This window comes from Nuphar pumila, chromosome 11 (assembly GCF_984573655.1).
Source record: "Nuphar pumila chromosome 11, dmNupPumi1.hap1.1, whole genome shotgun sequence".
NCBI classification, from domain to species: Eukaryota; Viridiplantae; Streptophyta; class Magnoliopsida; order Nymphaeales; family Nymphaeaceae; genus Nuphar; species Nuphar pumila.
The window spans coordinates 86220024-86243932 of NC_143259.1; positions in this window are offsets into that span (position 1 = coordinate 86220024).

Genomic DNA, 23909 nt, shown 5'->3' on the forward strand with positions numbered 1-23909 from the left:
GGCCCTAGTCGGAATATGGACGAGACCCAGATCCATCATCTTTCTACTAGTCACATTGAGCCTACACTCTTAGGCCATCTTAAAATGCACATCATATTTCCAAAGTTTTCAAAATCATGTGCATCAAATCAACTAAATTCTGAACATATTCATGGCCACAGTCAGAATATGTGAAGGATTTATTTGGACTTAATGCACATTTTCCAACCAATTCCTCAGAAAATCTTTTCAAAGTGCATTCTTTCACTCATGTCATTTGCATCATGAAATCATTGATTTTCTCAAGATTTTATCAAGAAAACTTCATTCTCAAGAAATCGATTTCTCAAGAAACTCTAAGGATTTTTCAAAAATCGGTTTTCCAAAGACAAAGTTTTCCACAGTTCCCTGGAAAATGATATTTTCTTAAGAGATTCAAAAGAGTTTTCCAATCTTTCTCCAAGATCCAAAATCGATTTCCAAGTATTTCAAAAGGGTAAAATTCCCAGGATTTCGATTCCCCAAGTTTTGAATTTCCTTCCCCAATGAGTTTTCCTATAAATCTTCCATCATTTTCCTAAGAAAACTCTCAAAGTCCATGTTTTCCTAAGAAGTGTTTCCCTTTTCAAAAAGGTTCATCTTTTCTCAAGAATCACTTCCATTTTCCTAGGATTTTCAACCATTCATGATTTTCCCAAGTCTTTATGAACTTTCCTGAGATTTCAAATCTTTTTCATCTGAGTTTCCTGAGAAATTGACTTTCAGCTTTTTCCTGAGAGAATCTTTTCAACTCCAAATATTTTTCAAGCATACATCATGTTTTCCCAAGCTGTATTTTCCAAAATCTCATAGCACATGCCTGAATTCTCTGTGCATTTAGGATAGAACATAACTTTGATAATTTCGCTAAGTCAAGCACAATTTTGGTCCTTGGTTCGATTACCCCTGTTAAAGGCGGCAGGAACGGTCGAACCTCGTACCGACAGGTCGAGCCCCATCCCATGGATTTTCCCGCAATTTTCAAAACGGAGGCGAGTATTTCAAAACAATTTCCAAAATCCGGTCAAGTTTGAATCGCGAAAGCGTTCCTCTATCTCTCTTCCGCAAGAAAGGGAAGACGGGGGAAAAATTTCGCGACGATAACAGGTTTGGCGACCGTGATGGGACCTGTCCTCGTCTGGTCAAAGTAGTGCTTGACTTAGTTCAATTATCGAAATTATGTTCACAAAATGTCAGCTCTTTACTTTTGCTATCATGCGAACCTAGGAGCCTAGATTCTGACCTACCTGACATTGATTGCATATAGCTTAGGCATGGTTTGGTAGGACCATATTGAGGAGAAATTTTCATGCTCACATAGACTTAGGTCTAAATACAACTCTCCTCAATTTAGGATCTGAATGCAAACAATATATGCTTCTTCAAAGATTTTCAAAAGTCTATCTCTCTAGGATTTAGAGCCCTCTATTTCTTGCATGTGATCATTTTTTCAAAACCTCAATTACCTATCATTACCCGGTCTTCACGTTGCTGGGCTCTCTTCTAGAACCATAGTTCGGGACAGAGCCCCACAACTGGACCAACTATTTGGGTTAACACCCCCCTACCACGTACCGCGGGCCACAGTCCGAAGTATATCGGTAGGCGCTCAAGGATGTTGGAAAACCTTACCTTAGAACCGAAGTTGAAATTCTATGCCACGTACCTCGGATTTCGATTCGGGTATATCGACATAACTGAATCGGACAAAGATGATCTGAACCTAGAGTTAGGATTAAGGTCCTACAGCTGTTTTCAAATGGATGCATCTAGAGTCAGCCTTTTAGGGAGTGCTGAATGTGCATGAATGTTTGTGCAGGATGTGATTGTATGTGTATGATTTCCTTAATTTCTTATATTTCCCAATGTTTTCCAACTTCTTAGGCCTTTTTCAAAACATCTTTATTTTCCACAAGATGTTTTCTCAAACCCTGGATGATTTTCACAAATATCCAATTTCTTTCAAAACTCCAGGCGATTTTTTATTCTACCTTTCTACTGGATCTCGAATTTCTAGCTGCATTTTCATCCTGCCTGCAAAATTTTTCAAAATTTCTCACATTTTCCTAAGTCTCATTCTGAGTCTTTCTCTGTTTTCAGTTCGATGGCATCCCGTCAAGTCGATCCTATCTTTCCTGAAGGTCACATCTCCTTCGAGGTGCGACAAGGTCGTCCTGAACATCGAGCCCTTAGCACCGGAACTTTCATTCCCCGGTGGTATTATTCCTGTCTAAAGAGCTTTTCCCGAATGTTCCCGGACCATTTGAGCGAGTGCGGATTGGAGCTGGCATCAGCAGTCGGAAAACAGACCATCAATGGCAACCTGATCCATGCAATGGCAGAGCGATGGAATCCTCGAACGTATACCTTCTGGTTCCCGTGGGGAGAGATGACTGTTTTAATGGATGAATTTTCAGAAATCATGGGGTTGCCAGAACCAACTGGTCGACCAAGCGACCCATTAGAGCATCAATTTCTTATCAATGTCAAGGGTTTGGACCCCCGAGACTCCTTAGCTCGTATGACAGGCCGCCGATCTTGGCCCCTAATCCAGTTAGAAGGAAATGAATATGTTGACCTACTTGAGTTGTACCGCCAGTACGGGACCTTCGTCGAAGTCAGCTCGCTATCAAGAACAGCCAAAGAAAAGATTCAGAATGCAATGGTTATATGCACTGTAGGACTGTCCCTTTTCCCAGATGGACAGAACTACATGGACATCAGGATAATCCAACTTATGAGAAGATGGGGAAGTCGGCAAACCAATCGCCTCTCCATAGCCATGGCAGCGCTTGCCTTCCTTTATCGAGGTCTGACTCGATTCTCACTTGGAGAGTCCATTTTAGTTGAAGGATGCATCTACGCACTTCAATCCTGGTTTTTCCAGCATGTTCCAGCCCGAGCAAACTCTTTCAGATACAATGGTCAAGAACTCCTTCCAGTGGCGCAGTACCGGTCTATGATCAACAACATTCAAGAGGATGACGTTGTTTGGGACTATTTTGATCGGCAAATATCTCCTCCCAGATATACCTACGCTTATGGCAAGCGGTTCAAGTTGCTAGGACCATTCTTCTGCACTTATTATCAACCAGAGAGATGTGTTCGGCAGTTCTCTCAAAGGCAGCAGTACGTTGAAGCCCGATTGTTATCAGGAGCTATGGCAGAGTTCGATCTCACCTCCGCACAATGGTCCGGGGCATATCATTCTGCCCGCTATGGCTGGGATTCCTTTGTCTCTCTTAAAATCTTTCCAGGTCCTAGAGTGTCTGCCGACTATCGTGAATGGTGGCAAATTGTTTGTCCCCCACCTCTTTGTCAAGATCAATAAAATCTTATTCTTCTCATTTTAATAAAATTCTCTTTCCTTCCTTTGTGGTTTGACGACCTCGCCTAGGTAACAAGGCATATTTTCGTTGTTTATTTCTTTTGCAGAAGGAATGGCAACACAATTGTCGTGATTCCCACGACGACTCAGTCCGTAGTAATGGGACATATTTTCCAAATTGTCTACCATATTTTCAGCAAATATTTCTTCCAAAAGCTAATTCCTTCAAAATCTAATCAGGTCTTTGCCCTGCAGAAAGCATCCATACCATTTGATGGTCGAGACAAGGTCAGGCAAAAGAACCACGGCATCCCAGTACTCGTCAGCCTCGGAAGAAGAGATGGGTTCCCCTCGATCTGAGAAGAGTCGAGAGCAGCAGCAAGAAGACGATGGCATAGACCCTCAAATGTATGCCATGTTCAGAAAAATGATGAACAAAATGAGGAATGAGCAGCCCGGGACCAGCTCAGAAAGAAATCCATTCAGAGAAAGGTTCCATGGTCGCAGGGGTAAGAAGGCTCCCAAGAAACAGATCCAACCAGAAGAGATTTCAGATGAATCAGATTCCACTGAAAACACAGATGAAGAATATGAGGTGCCTCCGGCATTTCAGAAGCGTGGCCAAAGTAAAAGCCGCAGATCAAAGAGCAGAGATAAAGAAGAGCCTTTGCAAGCGCAATTCAAGGAAATGGCCCGAGTTGTCAAGGATCTGCAAGCCCGCGACAAGGGCAAGAAAGTCTTCACCAGTGAGGACTTCTATGACGGCTTAGAAGGGGATGATGATCTGGAGAATCTCCCCCGAAAATTCATCAAATTCGATGGTTCTGGCGACCCAAAAGCTCATCTCGCCACTTTCTTTGCTGAATGCTCTCGGTTTAGAAGGGATAACCGAGCATTGTTTCTATGCTTCCCCCGCAGCTTGGAAGGAGTTGCCGCCAAGTCGTATGCTGAGCATATCAACCCCATCGAGCTCAAGGAGTTCGATAAAGTTGTAAATCTCTTTATTGAACGCTTCTTGTTCAACACAGAAGCGCTGCCTACATTAAGTCATCTCTGCAATTTAAGGCAGAATGAGAATGAAAAAGCACGGGACTTCATTCACAGGTGGAGATCAGCCTGTAATAAGATGAGAGATCCTATCTCGGAAAGGCATGCATTGTCCTTAATCCTCAACAATTTCTCGCAGCCGTTAAGAGGATTAATCTCCACAGCGCCGTCCAGGACCTTCATTGAGTTGACTGAACGAGCTGAATGGCTCAAGCTAAGTGTGGAAAATGGAGTCTATGAAGGCTTCACCTTTTCCAAGAACAACTCCCAAGGTGAGCAGAAGAAGAAAGCTCACTTCACTTATTCTGCCAGCAACAGCAACAAAGGCCGAAATCAGCACAAAGGGCAGAAGAAAGATTACTGCTACAGCACCGGCAGTTCGAACAACAAGGATCAGAAAGCAAAGCCTGCTCCTCAGTACAGCAAGCCTCCTCAGCAGGATCAAGGGTCGAAACTGCGTGAGAAGACCAAACATGAAGGATGGAGTTACGACAGAAAATTTACTCCTCTCGACCAATCACTCGAGGACGTGCTCGAGTACATGCTATCAAAAGAGATGGTCAAATTGCCCAGATTGGCTGATCCCCCTGTGCCCATGGGAAAATGGAAAGATCAGTTCTGCAAGTTCCACAGGACAGTGGGACACAACACCGAGAACTGCTTTGTTCTAAAAAACATCGTGCAAGATCTCATTGAAAAGAATTTATTGGTAGAAGGAGAAGAAGAAGAGAAAATGGACATTCTCAATCACCCCTTCCCTTCACACACCACAGCAGTAGTGTCTGCACAACCCTTTCTACCGCATGAACATATCAAGCCATGTTCTGCGCAAGATCTCCAAGTTCAGCATCAGGTGACGGTGCTACGACAAGCAACTCTAGATTCTAAGAAGATGGACTTAATTTCAGCATTCGGTAAAATGAAAGTTGCGGAAACACCTGTGAAGTCAGTTCCCAAATCAAAAGGAACTTCTAACTTCTTCAAACAAATCGTTAGACCCAGGATGGAGAATTCAAGTCAGAAGCCTCTGACCGCTTTATCCAATGTCTCCATCCTTGACTTGACCAAAAATTCTAGCAAGCACCGACAAGTACTGGATGATTTACTCAGGAAAATCAAAGTTAAGCCCAGTACCACTCCTGAAGACATGGCACAGATTGTGAACTCTGCCATGACCAATGCACCAATCACCTTCTCAGATGAGGACCTTCCAAAGCCTCATTCCTTTCATTATAATGCCTTGTACATTGTCGTTCGAGTCAGAGGAATGACAGTTCCCCATGTGCTGGTCGATGGAGGCAGTAGCCTCAACATATGTCCCGAAATGACCGCAAAAGCATTAGGGATCAAGGATGAAGAATATATTCCGGATCCCATCACTATCTATGGATTTGACAATCATGGTCAAACAGCCAAGGGCAAGATATTCCTGGAGGTGTTCATCAACTATTCGGTGCACTCCGTCCTTTTCCACGTGGTTAATGTACCACCAACCTACAACTTGCTGCTCGGAAGGACATGGATTCACAACGCTAATGCAGTGCCTTCTACCCTCAATCAATGTGTGAACTGGTCAAAAGGTGGAATGATTACCACAATACTGGGAGAAGACCCAGAAGAAAGGCTCCCGCAGCCCATGATTCCTCGGCCATCATTCAATGCAGATATTCCCAGCATCAAGGAAAGTGAAGAGATCAATCTCGGGGAGAATCGAGAAATACTTCAGGCACCATCAGAGTCATCTCTGCACACAGTAGCCACGACACGATGGAAAGGTCCTCAATTCTTCAAGGTTGGAGGTCGAATCGACTACAACACCATTAAGGATCATCCCTTGTTTCCTCAATTCATGAAGTGAAGAAAGGGATTCGATTTACTCCTGAAGCATGGCTATCAACCCTTCAAGGGACTCGGCAAGAATGAAGATGGCCGCATCGAGCCAATGATCCAGAAACATCGTCCCCACAGAGCAGGACTAGGGTTCTCCGGAGGAAGCTCATCAAGGAAGATTGTTTTTGTCAAAAGGGCACAATGAAGACCATTTGTTATTTTCTTTCTATTCTTTTCCAAATAAGTGTCTCATTTTACCAATGTCATTGATCAATTCAATCAATAAAATTCCAAGTTTCTTTGTCTATCCGGATGCCATCTACTCCCTTTTTGTCTGTCTCATCATTTTATAATTCAATGCCATTTTATGTATGGTTCTCTTCAAATGATTGCTTGTCTTACTATAGGCCGATTTGTCTGAACTAGATTTCTTCTCCAAAATTTCAGAATGACTTCTCGGACAATCAAGAAGCTCGTTCTCAATCCCAAGGCCTTTCAGAAGTCGACAGCAATTCACAGAATCAAAGCAAGCACCGGAAATGACAAGAGTGCAAAGCAGTCTGATGATTGTGCAGAATATGATCAGTCTCTTCAGGAATTACCGGAGTTCGCCTCAGTTCAGAAGCAGGACGAACCATCTCCTCTAGTACAAGATCCAACTGAAGGTGTCAATATCGGTTCAGAGGAAGATCCAAAAATTCTCCAGATCGGAACCAGTCTGAGTCCGGAAGAAAAGAAAAGGCTTACAGATTTTCTCAAGCGGCATGAAGAAGTGTTCGCATGGACATATGAAGACATGCCGGGCTTAGACCCCAAATGAGTCGAACACCGTCTTGTCTTAAAGCCGGATGCTAAGCCAGTCAAGCAGAAGCTGAGAAAAATAGATCCCAGAATAGAACAACAAGTCAAAGAAGGACTTGAAGATCTGCTCAAAGCAGGATTTATTCGAGCTATTGACTACCCAGATTGGTTAGCCAATATCGTCGTCGTCCCAAAGAAAAGTGGCAAAGTAAGGATCTGCATAGACTTCAGAGACCTCAACAAGGCAACTCCGAAGGATGACTATCCACTTCCAAGCATCGATCTTCTAGTAGATAGCACGGCAGGACATGCCATGTTCTCTTTCATGGACGGATATTCCGGCTACAATCAGATCAAGTTGGCCGCCCGCGACCAATCCAAAACTTCTTTCACCACGCCTTGGGGCACTTTTTGCTATACAGTCATGCCTTTTGGGCTCAAGAATGCTGGAGCAACATATCAACGGGCAATGGCTGTTATCTTTCACGATCAAATGCGCAAAATCATGGATGCGTATGTTGATGATATTCTCGTGAAATCTAAGGAGGGAGAAGATCACCTCGAAGCACTTGATCAAGTCTTTAAAAGACTTATTCTTTACAAGTTAAGGCTTAACCCGCAAAAGTGTGTCTTTGGAGTCGAATCAGGCAAACTGTTGGGTTTTCTGGTAAGCAAAAAGGGAATTGAAGTTGACCCAGCCAAAGCCAAGGCTATCATTGATATGCCACCCCCAAAGAATCTCAAAGAACTACGTAGCCTTCAAGGACGTATGCAGTCAATCTGGTGATTCATTTCTAATTTGGCGATGAGATGTGAGCCCTTCAACCACTTACTCAGAAAAGGAGTTAAGTTCAAATGGGGACCAGAATGTCAGCAATCGTTCGATCGAATCAAGAAGTATCTTCTCAATCCTCCCATCCTGAAGCCGCCAGAATTGGGAAAACCTCTTTTATTATACATCTCAGTTAATCAAGTCGCATGCGGTGGATTCTTGGCACAATACAAAGAAGGCAGCCTGATAGAGCACGCCATTTATTACGTGAGTAAGACTTTCATAGATTATGAAAAGAGATACTCTCAAATAGGGAAGACCTGCCTAGCTCTGGTATGGATGTGTCAGAAGCTAAGACACTACCTGTTGGCATCAGAAGTCAAAATTTTGTCTAAACTCAATCCCCTCAAGTATATCTTAGAACAACCTTTCCTCAGCGGACGAGTCGCCAAGTGGCAAGTCTTACTGATGCAGTATGACTTAGAATATGTCTCGCAGCAATCAATCAAAGGCCAAGCAATTGCAGACCAATTGGCGGATTTTCCTCTGGCTGAAGAGGAGAAAGCCGAAGATGACTTCCCTAATGAGCAAATTTGCAATATCCAGCAATTTCCAGTCTGGAATTTATTTTTCGATGGCATCGGAATTTTATTAATCACTCCCGAGAAGGAGATGATTCCATTTTCTCTCAAATTAGACTTTCAATGTACCCACAACATGGCTGAATATGAAGCCCTGATTCAAGGTCTAAAGATTCTATTAGACTTCAATGTCAAGAGAGTGCACGCTTATGGCGACTCATTACTCGTTGTCAATCAAGTTCGAGCCGAATGGCAAGTCAAAGATCATAAGTTATTTCCCTATCAGAAAATTGTTTCAGCCCTTGTCAGCAATTTTGAAGAATTTCAGTTATTCCATATCAAGAGAGATTTTAATCAAGTGGCTGATAGCCTAGCCAGTTTAGGCTCCATTATGACATTCAGAAATGGAGAATCTTGTCGCTCTTTTGAGATTGGCAGACTTGACCAACCTGCTTTCATTCCAGCGGAACAGGTAAACCAGGCTGAGCAAAAGAAGAAGCCTTGGTATTACAATATCAAAACTTTCATAGAAACTGGCGAGTTTCCTCCAGAACTCTCAAAGAAAGAGCAACGAGCAATCCAGCGTATGTCTACTCGATATTTCATCTTGGCCAATGTCCTCTATCGTCGCGGATTCAGTTCAGAGTATTCCAGATGTTTAGATGAAGACGAAGCCAAAGAAGTCGTGCGAGAAGCACACGAAGGCATCTGTGGTGGTCACGTTGGCTACCAAACCCTTGTCAAGCAAATCATAAGAGCAGGGTACTATTGGAAGACTATGCAACAAGACTGTTATCATTATGTGAAGAAGTGTGTGCAATGTCAAATACACGCACCTTCTATTCATGCTCCGGCAACTTATTTACAATCCGTTGTTTCTCCATGGCCATTCTCCATGTGGGCCTTCGATGTCGTAGGTCCCATCACTCCTTCAGCTTCAAATGGCCATAAATACTTCCTTGCCGCAACAGAATACTTCACCAAGTGGGTAGAAGCCATCAGTCTCCGCACAGTAGAAGGCCGACACGTGGTCTCTTTTATTCACAAGAACATCCTTTGCCGTTTCGGCATCCCACATGACATTGTGTCAGACAACGGCAGTCATTTCAAGAATAAAAAGATGAAGACATTTTGCTCAAAATTCAAGATGTTTCACCATTTTTCCGCTCCATATTATCCTCAAGGGAATGGTGAGGCAGAGGCCACCAACAAGATTCTAATTCGTATCTTGGAGCGAACTGTGGAAACAGGCCGTGACTGGCATGAGAAAATCCACGATGCACTGTGGGCCTATCGGACCACCATTCGTACACCAACGAATGCTACCCCATCAGAACTGGTCTATGGAACAGAAGTAGTATTGCCGCTACATGTTCAGAAGCCCGCTTTGAAATTTGCTTCATTACTGCAATTACCTCTTGATCAATACCAGCAGCAGCGACTAGTGCAGCTAGACTTACTCGACGAGAGAAGGCTAAAAGCAGCAGAGCATGCTCAATCCTATCGCCAGAGAGTAGCCAGGCAATATGCGAAATCTATCATCGAAAGAAGATTCAAAGTCAATGATTTAGTACTTCGATCCACAACTTATCTCAAGCATCGTCCCGGCGGCAAATGGTCGCCAAATTGGGAAGGTCCCTATGTTGTCAAAGAAGCATTACCCCGCAACTCATATCGGCTCATCATTGTCGATGGGGTAGAATTGCCAGATCCTATTAATGCTCGACACTTGAAAAAGTTTTATACTTGAAACATTTATTCTTCCCTTGTAATCCTTCCTGTTTCCTTCAGATAATGATCCAACTTTCTTTCCCAGTTACACTGGGGCATTTTAAAATTTGTTCTATATGCAGGCAGGATAAACAAATTCCTCATTTCATGCACATGTGCATTCATATGCATCAACTCATGCTCATTGGCATTCAACTGCATTAACAACAATCTGGTCAGTATTAGGATTTCAACAAACCGTCCCATCACAATTCTTAATGATTCAAAATCAAAAGATCGTCAAAAGGTCATCACCAATACTGAACCAAAACCCAGCGCTCGTACTGGTATTATTCCAAAATCCAGTACTCAAACTGGCACATTTTCAAAATTCCAATTTTTCAGAAAACCGAGTTCCGACTCGGGTTTTTATTCAAATCATTTTCCTTTGTTGATCTGGGTTCCGACTCGTGATCTCTCTACCTTATTCGAGCCTTGACTCGAACTCTTCATTTTCTTTTGTTGATCTGAGTTCTGACTCGTGATCTCTATACCTTAATCGAGCTCAGATTAGAGCTCTTCATTTTCTTTTGTTGATCCGAGTTCCGACTCGTGATCTTTATATCTTGTTCGAGCTCAGATTAGAGCTCTTTATTTTCTTTTGTTGATCCGAGTTCCGACTCATGATCTTTATACCTTGTTCGAGCTCATATTCGAGCTCTTCATTTTTTTTGTTGATCCGGGTTTCGACTCGAGATCTCTTTATTCATTCGAGCTCAGATTCGAGCTCTTCATTTTTCTTTGTTGATCCGGGTTCCGACTCGAGATCTCTTTATTTGTTCAAGCTTTGATTCGAGCTCTTTATTTTTCTTTGTTGATCCGGGTTCCGACTCGAGATCTTTTCAAGCTTGTCATTCTCTTTTGTTGATCCGTGTTCCGACTCGTGATCTCATTACCTTACTCGAACCCTGAATCGAGTTCTTCATTTTCTTTTGTTGATCCGGGTTCCGACTCGAGATCTCCTTATCTTATCCAAGCTCTAACTCGAGTCCTTCATTTTCCTTTGTTGATCCGGGTTCCGACTCGTGATCTCATTATCTTATTTGAGGTATGATTCGAGCCTTTCATTTTTCTTTGTTGATCCGAGTTCCGACTCGTGATCTCTGTATTTTATTCGAGCTCTGACTCGAACTCATCATTCTCCTTTATTGATCCAAGTCATTTCGATCATCAGGGTCTGTCAATTGCTCAAATTTGATATTTTGCCTTCCAAATTTCAATTTAAATCTTTAAATCACGCAATTCTTCAAATTTCGACCTTCGGGTCACCCATTTTCCAATTCTCAATTTCAATTTCCAATTTTCGATCAATTGCCAAATTTTCGACCTTCGGGTCAATCAATTTCCAATTCTCGACCTTCGGGTCAATCAATTTCCAATTTTTGACCTTCGGGTCAATCGATTTCAAATTTCGACCTTCGGGTCAATCAATTTCCAATCTTTGACCTTCATTTTCGACCTTTAGGTCACTCAATTCTCAATTTTGACTTTCGAGTCACACAATTTCGACCTCTCGGTCAACCAATTCTCAATTTCGACCATCAGGTCATCCAATTTTGACCTTCGGGTCATTTAATTTTCAGCAACCAAACTTCCAATTTCCAATTTCGACCTTTGGGTCAATTAATCTCAATATCCAATTTCAATCATTTTCTCTTGCGAGAGACCCTTTTTAGGGAGAGCACGAGGGAGCTCGTTCTTTTTGCATGCTATCTAATTCGTTCACTTAGCCCCTTTTTAGGGAGAGTTTGAAGGGACTCGCGTCTTTGTGAACCGTTTGCAAAATAATTTCCAATTTCACACGAGGAACCCCTTTTTAGGGGAGAGGCTCGACGGAGACTCGTTTTTCTTGTGACCCCCCAATTTCATACTAGGCCATTTTTCGTCATGAAAGACCCTCTTTGCAGGGAGAGTGTGATGGACTCGCTCCTTTCATGACCCAATTTTCAGACCTCACTATTATCGGCCCCCCTTTCCATAAGAGAAGCCTAATATTAGGGAGCTTTGACGAAAGCTCAATTTCTCTTCGAAAGTTCGTTTTGCAAACACCTCCTCTTTAGGGAAGAGAGGAGTATTTCCCATTTCCCATTCAGGTAAGGGCTAAGCCTGAGTCTCTCTTTTTGGGGAAAAAGAGAGGAGAATTTTCGTCACAGATGCATTGAGCCAGACTTCAGATACTCACTTTCACCAAGGATTTCAAGACAATTTTGTCAATTTGTCAAATTATTTGGTGATTTCAGAATCTTTATTGCACTAATCAGTCTACCTTCAGCATTACTTCCAAAAGAGCGAAGCTTTTGCAAAAAGGGATTCAAAATTCAAATTCTTTCTATTGGCCAACCAAAAGGATGAAGGATAAGTCCTCAATATGGCCAGAAAAGAAGATTCGATGTTATTGAAAATCGTAGGTGATTGATATTGATCACAGTTATGGCACAACTTTAAGGATTATTCTTGTAAAGACAAGGCAGTGGAAATATCTTGAGCGCTAGAAAAGAGAGCATTTACCCAAGTCCCGTTTCCTCAAAATCACCTAAGCCGCAATTAAATATCCGCAAAAGGGATCTCTCACCTGTCATCAAGATGAAGGCGAATTAGGCGAGTAGACCCCCGGGGCCAAAGAAGATTCGAAACATCTCCAAGATGACGGAGTTTGTGACGGATCCTTCCAGGGAAGGTCCAAAGCACTGTCAAGATGAAGGCAGATGCGATGAACCCCTCGACAATCCCTAAAAGATATTTAATTTCAGCTGTCATCCAAAGATCTCCAAACCCATCATCCAAGAAGGATCAAAACATCTCCAAGATGAAGGAGTTTGTGACGTACCCTTTCCAAAAGAGAGAAAGAGAGGAAAAAGAAAGAGAGAAAAAGTCAGAATATCTCCAAAATAAAGGAGAATGTAGAAAAAACCCAGAGAGCCAAAAGAGTGCAGAAAGAGTATCATGAGAGAAGCCCTGAGGATATCAAACTGCCAGATTTATCAAGAACCCTCTTTAATCTTGTGAAGTTCTATTATCAATACTCTTTCATCAATTGCTTTCATAACATCAAATTCTCTTTCCTGCTCATATCAAGGAAATTGATAACTTCCTTGAAGAAGGTCAATTGCGAGCGATTTGGATTTTAAGTCTCGATTCTACGAAGTGAACCTTATTTGGAGGTAATGCTTTGGGTAGAAAAGAAAGAATATCTCTGTAACCATGTGCAACATTTTCAAATATTTTGAATCAACAGCAAAATTTCCAACATTTTGGCAATATTTTCTAGCTATCCTGACATGAAGTGAGAGCTTGATGTCCGTTTTCAATGCATCCTGACACCAATTTTAAATCCCTCCTAAGGACTTGATTCCTTCCCTTCTTTGAGAGCATGAACTCTCAGATTGCACACTTCCCTGTGTCCCCACTGTCCCACTATAGACAGTCCCATTTCGGCTTGAGGTTAAGCCACCAATTCCAGCAAAAGGCAATTTCAAAAGCTGATTTTAGTCTCAGCAATGAGACGCCCAAAACCAATCCCTTTTCAAGCTTTAGGGACCCCATTTTCCTTCCTTTTGCGAAACCCCTGTTGGATTTACTGTGCAAAATCCGAAGGTTTCATCATGGTCTCTTCTTTCGATGATTCCATTCATTTTCCGCCCGATCAGGATAAGGGTATAAACCTGAGCCTCCTTCGATGAGGTATTTCATTTTCCGCCCGATCAGGATAAGGGTACAAACCTGAGACTCATCCAAAGAGGTATTTCATTTTCCGCCCGATCAGGATAAGGGTACAAACCTGAGCCTCATCCAAAGAGGTATTTCATTTTTCGCCCGATCAGGATAAGGGTACAAACCTGAGCCTCATCCAAAGAGGTATTTCATTTTCCACCCGATCAGGATAAGGGTACAAACCTGAGCCTCAATCAAAGAGGTATTCCATTTTCCACCCGATCAGGATAAGGGTACAAACCTGAGCCTCAACCAAAGAGGTATTTCATTTTTTGCCCGATCAGGATAAGGGTACAAACCTGAATCTCATCCAAAGAGGTATTTCATTTTCCACCCGATCAGGATAAGGGTACAAACCTGAGCCTCAATCAAAGAGGTATTCCATTTTCCACCCGATCAGGATATGGGTACAAACCTGAGCCTCAACCAAAGAGGTATTTCATTTTTTCCGCCCGATCAGGATAAGGGTACAAACCTGAGCCTCATCCAAAGAGGTATTTCATTTTCCACCCGATCAGGATAAGGGTACAAACCTGAGCCTCAATCAAAGAGGTATTCCATTTTCCACCCGATCAGGATAAGGGTACAAACCTGAGCCTCAACCAAAGAGGTATTTCATTTTTCGCCCGATCAGGATAAGGGTACAAACCTGAATCTCATTCCAATGAGATATTTCATTCCCCAATCAGGTCAAGGGTTCAAACCTGAGCTTCGTTCCATGCGAGGTATTTTTGTCCCATCCAGGTCAAGGGCATAAACCTGAACTTCGCTCTCATAGAGCAAATCTTTCCTCTTCATTCTTCGTTCCATATCTACCATCTTCCTCGGGCTAATTTCTTCACACCCAGTCAGATCCTTCTAACTGGGGCATTTTTTTATGTATAGCCCAAATTTGGTGTGTTTTTCTTTGCTACTAAGCTCGGCCATGAGCCGGCTTAGTAGCAAAGAGGGGCATCTGTAAACACCCCAAATTTTCACTCACCTCCCCAAACATTTCCACCAAGCATCATCATCCAGCCTCTGAAATCGCTGGAGGGCAAAATGGTCATTTTCTGAGCCCGGACCTTGCAAAAGTCTAAATTTCATCTGAAACTCTCAAAATTTCTCTAATTTTATCTCAGATGTTCAAAAAATTTATTCCTGACAGGAGACAGACAGCTCCAAGTCTTGGTTCAAGATTCTATTGCATAAGACATGACATTGCATATCATTGCATGAGCATTTCAAATCACTGCACTGCACAGCTTGTCATTTCGAGGTCCAGAACTCTTGATTTTAAAATTTTCAATCCAGATTAGAATTTCAACTCTTCTCAAAATTGATTTCAAAACCCTGGGTCTTCAAAATTATCAATTCTTCTCATTTTACCCCCAGGACTCTGAATGTCAAAATATTTTTCTCAGGAAAACGATCTGGATAGTTCTTAATGTGGATTTCAGTCACTTCACCTCAGATTTTGCCCTTTTGACATATTTCAAATATCTTCCTTTTACAAAATCGCCCTACAAGGGCCAACTCTTTCCAAAATTCCTGTTTTGCCCATTAGTCCAGATTTTATGAAAATTCCAAAAAGAAGTTGTGGTTTTATTCTTATTTCAATAAAGAAGCAATGTGGGACCCACACTGAGGTGGTGTCACACAAGCTTTTCTTTTGAAAAATTTGAATTTTGAAAAAACCCAAAAATATAGGAGCCTTGTCCCTTGGATTGGTGCCACTCGTCATTTCTCTCTCCTCCCATTTCCATGCCAAGTGTCAGTGTGGGGCTACCTTAAGAAGCCGCCACGTGTCATCCCATTTTATCTGCCATGAGTCACCCTATCCATCCTGCGCCATGTGTCATTCCAAGACTACCAAGAGATGCCAAGTGTCATAGGTTGTCCTGTCTAGAAAAAGTGGAGCTTGTCTCCTCTGAGGTGGCGCCACTTGAAGTGTGTCTCCTGCAGAGGACACGTGTCAACCTCTCCCTCCTTCTAGAAAAGTAGCCTGACACATGTCTTTCCCTACTTTTCTCAAAAAAGTAGGAGACATGTGTCACTCCTAAATTCCTACAGAAAAGGTAGGCTTGTCTCCTCTGAGGTGGCGCCATCTGGAGTGTGTCTCCTGCAGAGGACACATGGCAAGCTCTCATTTCCTCAGAAAAAGCAAGTGCCATGTGTCATTTCCTGCTCTCTTCAGAAAAACTAGAATTCAAAGTTTCAAATCTCCTCATAGGTGGCGCAGATCCTGAACTTCAACTTTTCCATGTTGTCTGAGATGGCGCCACATGGCTTAGCCCTCCTTCTCTCCCCTCTGCCACGTGTCATTCTCTGCTTCCTTCAGAAAAAGTAGAGGACACATGTCTTCTCCCTACTCTCTTCAGAAAAGCAAGTGCCACATGTCACTCCTGGCTTTCTTCAGAAAAAGCAAACCATTCAAAATTCAAACAAAGCCTAGGTGGCGCAAATCCTGAGCTCTGATTTTTCCAGATGGCCTGAGGTGGCACCACATGTCCTTTCCCTCCCTCTTGCCACATGGCATTGTAGGAGCCACCCTGAGGTGGCGACACATGTCCATCCTCCATTCCTCCAGGGCCAACCTCCATTTGAAATTCGAATTCTCCTCTGAGGTGGTGCCATCTGAAGAACCACTCCAGCAGGCTGACACTTGGAACCATCCTGGACTGCCACATGTCCAGATCTCCTTTCACCAAAAAAAGCAAAATTCAAATTCCTCTGAGGTGGCGCCTTCTGAGCCCACTGCTCTGTCCTCCTGACATGTGTCAAACACCTTTTGAGGTGGCGCCATTCCAGGACTCCACTTGGCTCCATTTTTATTTTTTATTTTATTTTTAATAAAGGTAGCCCACCATGAGGTGGCGCCACCTGAGGACTCCCTACAAAAAGTGAATTTGAAATTCAAACTCCAAGAGAGCACCCTCTGAGGTGGCGCCTTCTGGGAGTTCCCTGCAGAGAGAATCAAGCAAACTTTTGAAAAATTCCAAATTCCCCTTGCTGAGGTGTCTCACCCACAAAATTTCCATTTTTTTATTTTTCTCAAAAATTAAAACACCTTTTGAGGTGGCGCCACCTGAGGGCTCCCTGCAAAAGACAAATTCGAATTTCAAACCCCTCAGATGGCACCCCCTGAGATGGCGCCACATGGAGGGCTCAGATCCAGCCTGTTTGAATTTCAAAAATTTTCAGAAAAGTTATAAAAACAAGGGTTCACGCCCAGCCTAAGGAGATCATTTTTTTTAGTACTTGTGAACTTGGAAAATCCGACCTAGCCTTCCTAACATCTGATTTTGAACCTTGGAAATCGTGCCCCCTTTGGCGCATTGAAGAAGGTGGAGTAAAGTTTGTGTCGTGGCCAATCGGATTCCAACAGAGCTCGATTTTGGTGGACCATCCGAAGCTTGGAGCGAAGGACGAAGGAAGCTCGTGATAGCTGCCCCTTTCAAGAGCTCCTACGCTGCGTAACGAAGCAAGGTGCACTTCTTTTCCCCTTGATGTGATTCTATAATCTGAATCGGGAGTCGTTTGAAGAAAGAGCTCATCCGAGGGATGGATTGAGCTATGCTCATAAAATGACATATATAAAAATGTTTTGTTATGCTTCCTTGATGATTTTTAACATTCATATAGTTAGCTAGGTTTAATTTGCATTTTATTTCATTCATTTAGCATATTTCATGAATTAATTAAGATTAATTTAGCCTTTATTTCAATTCTGCTTATTTTCAGTAGGTCTCTGTTTTGTCAGTCAGTCCACACGTCATTTCATGCATTTGGTTTTTATTAAAAATCCCAAAAAAATCACGGAATGCGCCCTTAGGTGTCCCTGAAATTTTGCCAAAAATTCGGAGGCATTTGAATTTGTTTACTGCGGTAAACATTCAAAATGGCAAGTCGGGTTTTTTTTACCCGGGATGCATTTTGAAAATCATTTGCCAACTTGTAAAATCGAGATATCCCTCATGGAAGATCCGATTTTCGATCCGAAAACTTTTCTGCACTCGCGAGAATGTCTAGCTTTTAATATGATTTTTTATGATTTTTATGATTTTTTTTTATATCTGACAAAAATCCGAGAGTTCGGGACACGTGTCAGAGCCTAATTTGGGCCTCTGAAATCTTGGATCGACTTAGGGCTATGGTTTCTCTTTGTGTGTTGCTCCAAATCCGAAACTGTAAAAAGTGAAAGTGGTGTCCGAGATGTCCTCTGTTTGCATCTGAAAGCTTGTAATTTTTAGAACAGTGTTGATACCTGCATCGGATATTTTCTTGTCAGCCCCCTGTTTTGCTACATTTGTCTTTTCTGTTAGTTTAAGCAGAAATAGTTATATTTATATCTGTGTTTCCGTTGATCAAATGCCGAAGTCATAAACATGAAAGTTGTTCATGTAGGTGTCGTGCATAACTCTGATTAATTGCATAAATTTCCATGGCCGTTTTGTATTTCTTTAGCATTTTTCATCAGATTAGTGTGATGTTTACCTCTGTCAGAACTAAATCTCTGTTATTGAACTCACCATGGCTCAAATCCCAAGGCTATAAAAACCAAAAATGTTCCATTTCGGGTCTTTTAGCAGTCTGCAAAATATCAGAAGTTTCCATGGTGTAAATCTTGCGTTATCATATTAGGCATTGCATTTGGTTCGGATCCATAGGCAAAATCCACCATTTTAGGACTTTCTTTGAATTTTAGCATTTGAATCATATAATTTCGTGATTTTTAGCATTCTAGGTTGTTTATCAGAGTAATTAGATGCTTCATACCGAATTTGGTGCAATTTGGAATCCATTTGAGGTTCGGATCATCCATAATACCAAAATAGGGTCCCGCAGGACCCAGATCCAAGCGAAATTCGTTATTTTGGATAAATTGCAAAATGTCAAATTCTGATTTTTACAATCTTAATGTGTTTAGCAGCATGTCATCATGTCCCTTACTGCATTTCATCATCATTTGATTCAATTTGAATTTCGAAATCTCAGTTTTACCAAGTTTTCCTTAAAAAACCCTGATTTTAAAGGTGTAACTTTAATTTTAGGGATATTTTGGTCATTTTGACCCCAATTCCGAATTTCAAACTGTTTTCCACTGAATTCCCTGCATTTACATCATTTCAAATATCAAGGAAGCATGAGAATAGGGTTTATATCCAATAAAATCCAATAATTTCATAATATTATTGGAAAATCTTGGAAAAACCCACATATTTGAGCTAACCTTATTTCAAGTTTGGCAGGGACATTCAAAAGAAGGAGCTGAAGTCTGCAATTTCCATTTATTTCCTTTATTTAGTGATGTAATAATGTAAATTTTGGAATAAGAGAGTTAATTTCCTGCTTAGACTAGGATGCATATCATATAGTTTGAATTTATGCAAATATCCTGCTTATGTGATGCATACATCTTATTTCAAAAGCACTATGGATGTTCACGAATGGCACGTGCACCAACTCTTAGGGAGTTGATGGACTCGGTGGGATCCATATTTACGGCCCTAGTCGGAATATGGACGAGACCCAGATCCATCATCTTTCTACTAGTCACATTGAGCCTACACTCTTAGGCCATCTTAAAATGCACATCATATTTCCAAAGTTTTCAAAATCATGTGCATCAAATCAACTAAATTCTGAACATATTCATGGCCACAGTCAGAATATGTGAAGGATTTATTTGGACTTAATGCACATTTTCCAACCAATTCCTCAGAAAATCTTTTCAAAGTGCATTCTTTCACTCATGTCATTTGCATCATGAAATCATTGATTTTCTCAAGATTTTATCAAGAAAACTTCATTCTCAAGAAATCGATTTCTCAAGAAACTCTAAGGATTTTTCAAAAATCGGTTTTCCAAAGACAAAGTTTTCCACAGTTCCTTGGAAAATGATATTTTCTTAAGAGATTCAAAAGAGTTTTCCAATCTTTCTCCAAGATCCAAAATCGATTTCCAAGTATTTCAAAAGGGTAAAATTCCCAGGATTTCGATTCCCCAAGTTTTGAATTTCCTTCCCCAATGAGTTTTCCTATAAATCTTCCATCATTTTCCTAAGAAAACTCTCAAAGTCCACGTTTTCCTAAGAAGTGTTTCCCTTTTCAAAAAGGTTCATCTTTTCTCAAGAATCACTTCCATTTTCTCAGGATTTTCAACCATTCATGATTTTCCCAAGTCTTTATGAACTTTCCTGAGATTTCAAATCTTTTTCATCTGAGTTTCCTGAGAAATTGACTTTCAGCTTTTTCCTGAGAGAATCTTTTCAACTCCAAATATTTTTCAAGCATACATCATGTTTTCCCAAGCTGTATTTTCCAAAATCTCATAGCACATGCCTGAATTCTCTGTGCATTTAGGATAGAACATAACTTTGATAATTTCGCTAAGTCAAGCACAATTTTGGTCCTTGGTTCGATTACCCCTGTTAAAGGCGGCAGGAACGGTCGAACCTCGTACCGACAGGTCGAGCCCCATCCCATGGATTTTCCCGCAATTTTCAAAACGTAGGCGAGTATTTCAAAACAATTTCCAAAATCCGGTCAAGTTTGAATCGCGAAAGCGTTCCTCTCTCTCTCTTCCGCAAGGAAGGGAAGACGGGGGAAAAATTTCGCGACGATAACAAAAACCATTCAATTTTCCCATCCCATCAGCCCTCTCAGACACAGTATAGACACAATAACCCTTCACAAGGTTACTCGCATTCCATTTTTCCACAGGTTCATCCTCAGTCTAGTCTACCTTCTCCTCAAGAGCCCACTTCGAGTCCATCATTCCAGGAGAAGATGTTAGAGGCCTTTGCTGATATCAAGGCCACTATTTGCTCTCATACGCAGTCAATAGCCAAGCTAGAGACTCAAATGGGACAGATAGCTTAGACACTGAGTAGACAAAGCCAGGAGAACCTTCATAGTCAGTTTGTTGTCTCATCCAAGGGTGAGGATTCTATTTCATTTGACTTGCATTCCACTGATTCACACCATGCGCAAGTCAAAGTTGTTACATCCCTTTAGCATGGGAAGGCGTGTCCCCCCCACTCGAGAATTGACTCATGAGCCCCATATCATTTCCACTGATGAGTTGATATCCAATATACCTCAGCAGAAGGGGCAAGACCCTCAGTTGTTACATTCTTCACATATTCATAAAGCCCCATTTTCTCAGCCTTTAGGATCACCGATTGCTTTCAGTAAGCAAGAGGTACAGATGCAGAAGGTGCTTGACCAAGTCAAGCCTGATCATATTCACTACTTGGATGAAGTTGCATTCATTGATAGTTGGTCGGTCTTAGATTCTCATTTTCTGACTAGTCTGTCAGATGAGACTATTTTTCATCCTTCTTGTCCACAGAGTCCTGATATTACATTTAGAGGTAGAAGGGATGAGAATACTGTGTGTAGTGTCACAGATGACACTCTTTTTCATAGAGAGCCCGATTGAGCGAGACTTCATGTCCACTGATCTCATGGATGATGAAGGATTCTTCTAGAGATCCGTCTAGCTGAGGACGTAAAACTTAGCGCTTTATGGGAGGCAGCCCATATTTGTGATGTACCATTAGTAGCTTTAATATTTTTCTATTTTTTTAGGTAGTTTTTCTTCATGAGCGTCAAGCCTAGATCATGTATGCATTGTATTCTTTTGCATATTTCTATGAGTTGTGAACTGTGAAACAGGTGGAACCTATGCAGACTCATTCACATGTCATATAAGATTCCATAAAGTGACTCAGGTGACTTCTTCTCCTTTTTCTCTCATTTATTTTTGTTTTCATATGCATTCCCTTAGTGTCATTCAAGCATGGGGGAGTGCCACTAAGGACAGTGTCATTCAAGCATGGGGGAGGGTGTAGTTTGCATACCTAAACTTTTTATGTCTTTGTACTTGCATTTTTTTATGTAAACTCATAAAAAATGGGCTTTTAAGGAATGAGTTTGATCTTATATGAATGCTTTACATAATCTAATATTTTTAGAGATTTTTTTAGGCTCCACAAAATTTTTTTCTCACACGGATCTAGAAAGCCATGGTTGTTTATGTGGATTTCAAAGAAATGATTATAGATGCATGTTAGAGTCTATTTTGAATCACAAGTATGAATATGCACAGTTTTATTTTTGAAAACTAAGCAAATAAACAATATCGCATTTATGAGCTCAAAAAGTAAAAAAGAGCATACGTTTAGTTGTTTAATATCTTCGTACTGTCTAGTAGCTGGGCTTAGACACAAGTTGAAGTGTTTGAGTTTCATGTCGAAAAGGTTAACGAAGGAAATCAATTCTTTGTCTACGTTGATATCTGTGGCCTATTTTGTTCGAGCAAGTAGAGCCTGAGGGGTGTTTACACCTGGTGCCCTAAAGCCATCTGGTTTGGGAGCTACCAGCCCGAAAGCCCATTACATGGACTTTATAGAGAGCCTAATAGATATTGACATTGCACATGATAGAGAAGTAGACTATACGTAAACTATAAAAAAATTGAAGGTCTAGTGACTCGAGCAATTAAGTCTGAGGGATACTTTGTATCTGGTGCCCTAAGGTCGTCTGGTCTGGGAGTCACTGACCCAAAGCTTGTTACACGGGTCACGAAAACTGGAAATTTGATATAGTGCTCAATAAAAGAAAAAAAATGTGTGAAAAATTGAAAATCAAGAAAAAGAAAAAAGTGAAAAAGAGAAAAGTTCACTGCTTAGAAGCAAATATTGAGAAAACCTGCGCAGAACACATATGAGTGAGGATAAGTAAATAATAACATGTATATATTTGATTTTCTGTGAATGAAACATAAATGATTATGCTATTTAGAAAAGTGAAAGAAAATGTTTTATTCTGTGGTGGCAGGTAGAAGACTCTAATCATGTTTTGATAATGCAATGGCATGAAATATTTGTGAAAACAAACTCCATGACTACCTAATGCTTTGTATTGTAAAACTTTTATGCATACATGACAAAGATGTTTGTGGGTAGCATCACTGCAAACCTTCACGAGACCTTACTCGTCCACAGAGGTAACCCAGGGGTTGAAAGGGCTTGTTGCATATGCTAAATGAAACCGTGATTCCTACGAAAGTGAGTTAGTGATAGTTTAATTTCTTGCATTTTTCTAGTTTGCTCGAGGACTAGCAAACGATAAGCATGGAGGTATTTGATCATGCATATATTTTTGTATTTAATTCATATTAATTAACGCATGATCTAGTAGAAAAGTGCATTGAATCCCCAATTTTATTGCTAGTTTTGAGAAACTATGAGAAAAAGAAAATTATAAAAAAAAAATCATGAATTTCAAGTCATATTTTGCGTTTTAGGGTTTTAGTAGTTTAGAAAATTTCGTTCATTCATATTTTCCTCTTTTGTTGAGATTAAAGCTTGAGTAGTTTAGGCTTCAATTAGTTTAAGTTCGAAAAATAAAGAATCACATTCATACTTCTTAGAGTTTTCAGTAGTTTAGTAAACAATGTAGTTTTTAGCACAAGCCTTCTTTTGAAATTTCATAGAATAAGGAGGTGTGTTCTTAAAATAAAACAAAAAAAAAAATTAACCTAATGCCCTCCTTTAAAAATCTCACGTAGAGGAAGAAGAGGGGGTCCTCCATTGCCTATATGTTTCCCTTCTCTTCTTCTCAACCCCTCTATTCTCCTCTTCGGTCTTCTTTTCCTTCTCTTCTTCTTTCTTCCTTCCTCACCGGAGATCCTATTCTTCTCAAGGGATGTCGCAACACCAAGAGAGAGACCACCTCTCCTCTCAAACAAATCCACGGTAAGCTTCTTCTTTTTCTTCTTCTTCTCTACTTCTCCTTCACTTTTTCTCCTTCTATGCATTCACGTATTCTTTGTTTCACATAAAGTATTCATATGCATCCATAGTATCCTCTCCATAGTGTTTTTTTATTTTTTTATTCCATTATCAATGTGATTTAGTTGCATCGTAGATTCATTTAGCCTCTGCATTCATTAGTTTGTTGCACAGCATATGCATCAACTGCATCATCACCGTGAAATCATCTGATTTCACGGTGAAATCACTGTTGTGAATTCCTCGGATTGAATTGCTTCAACCATGAAA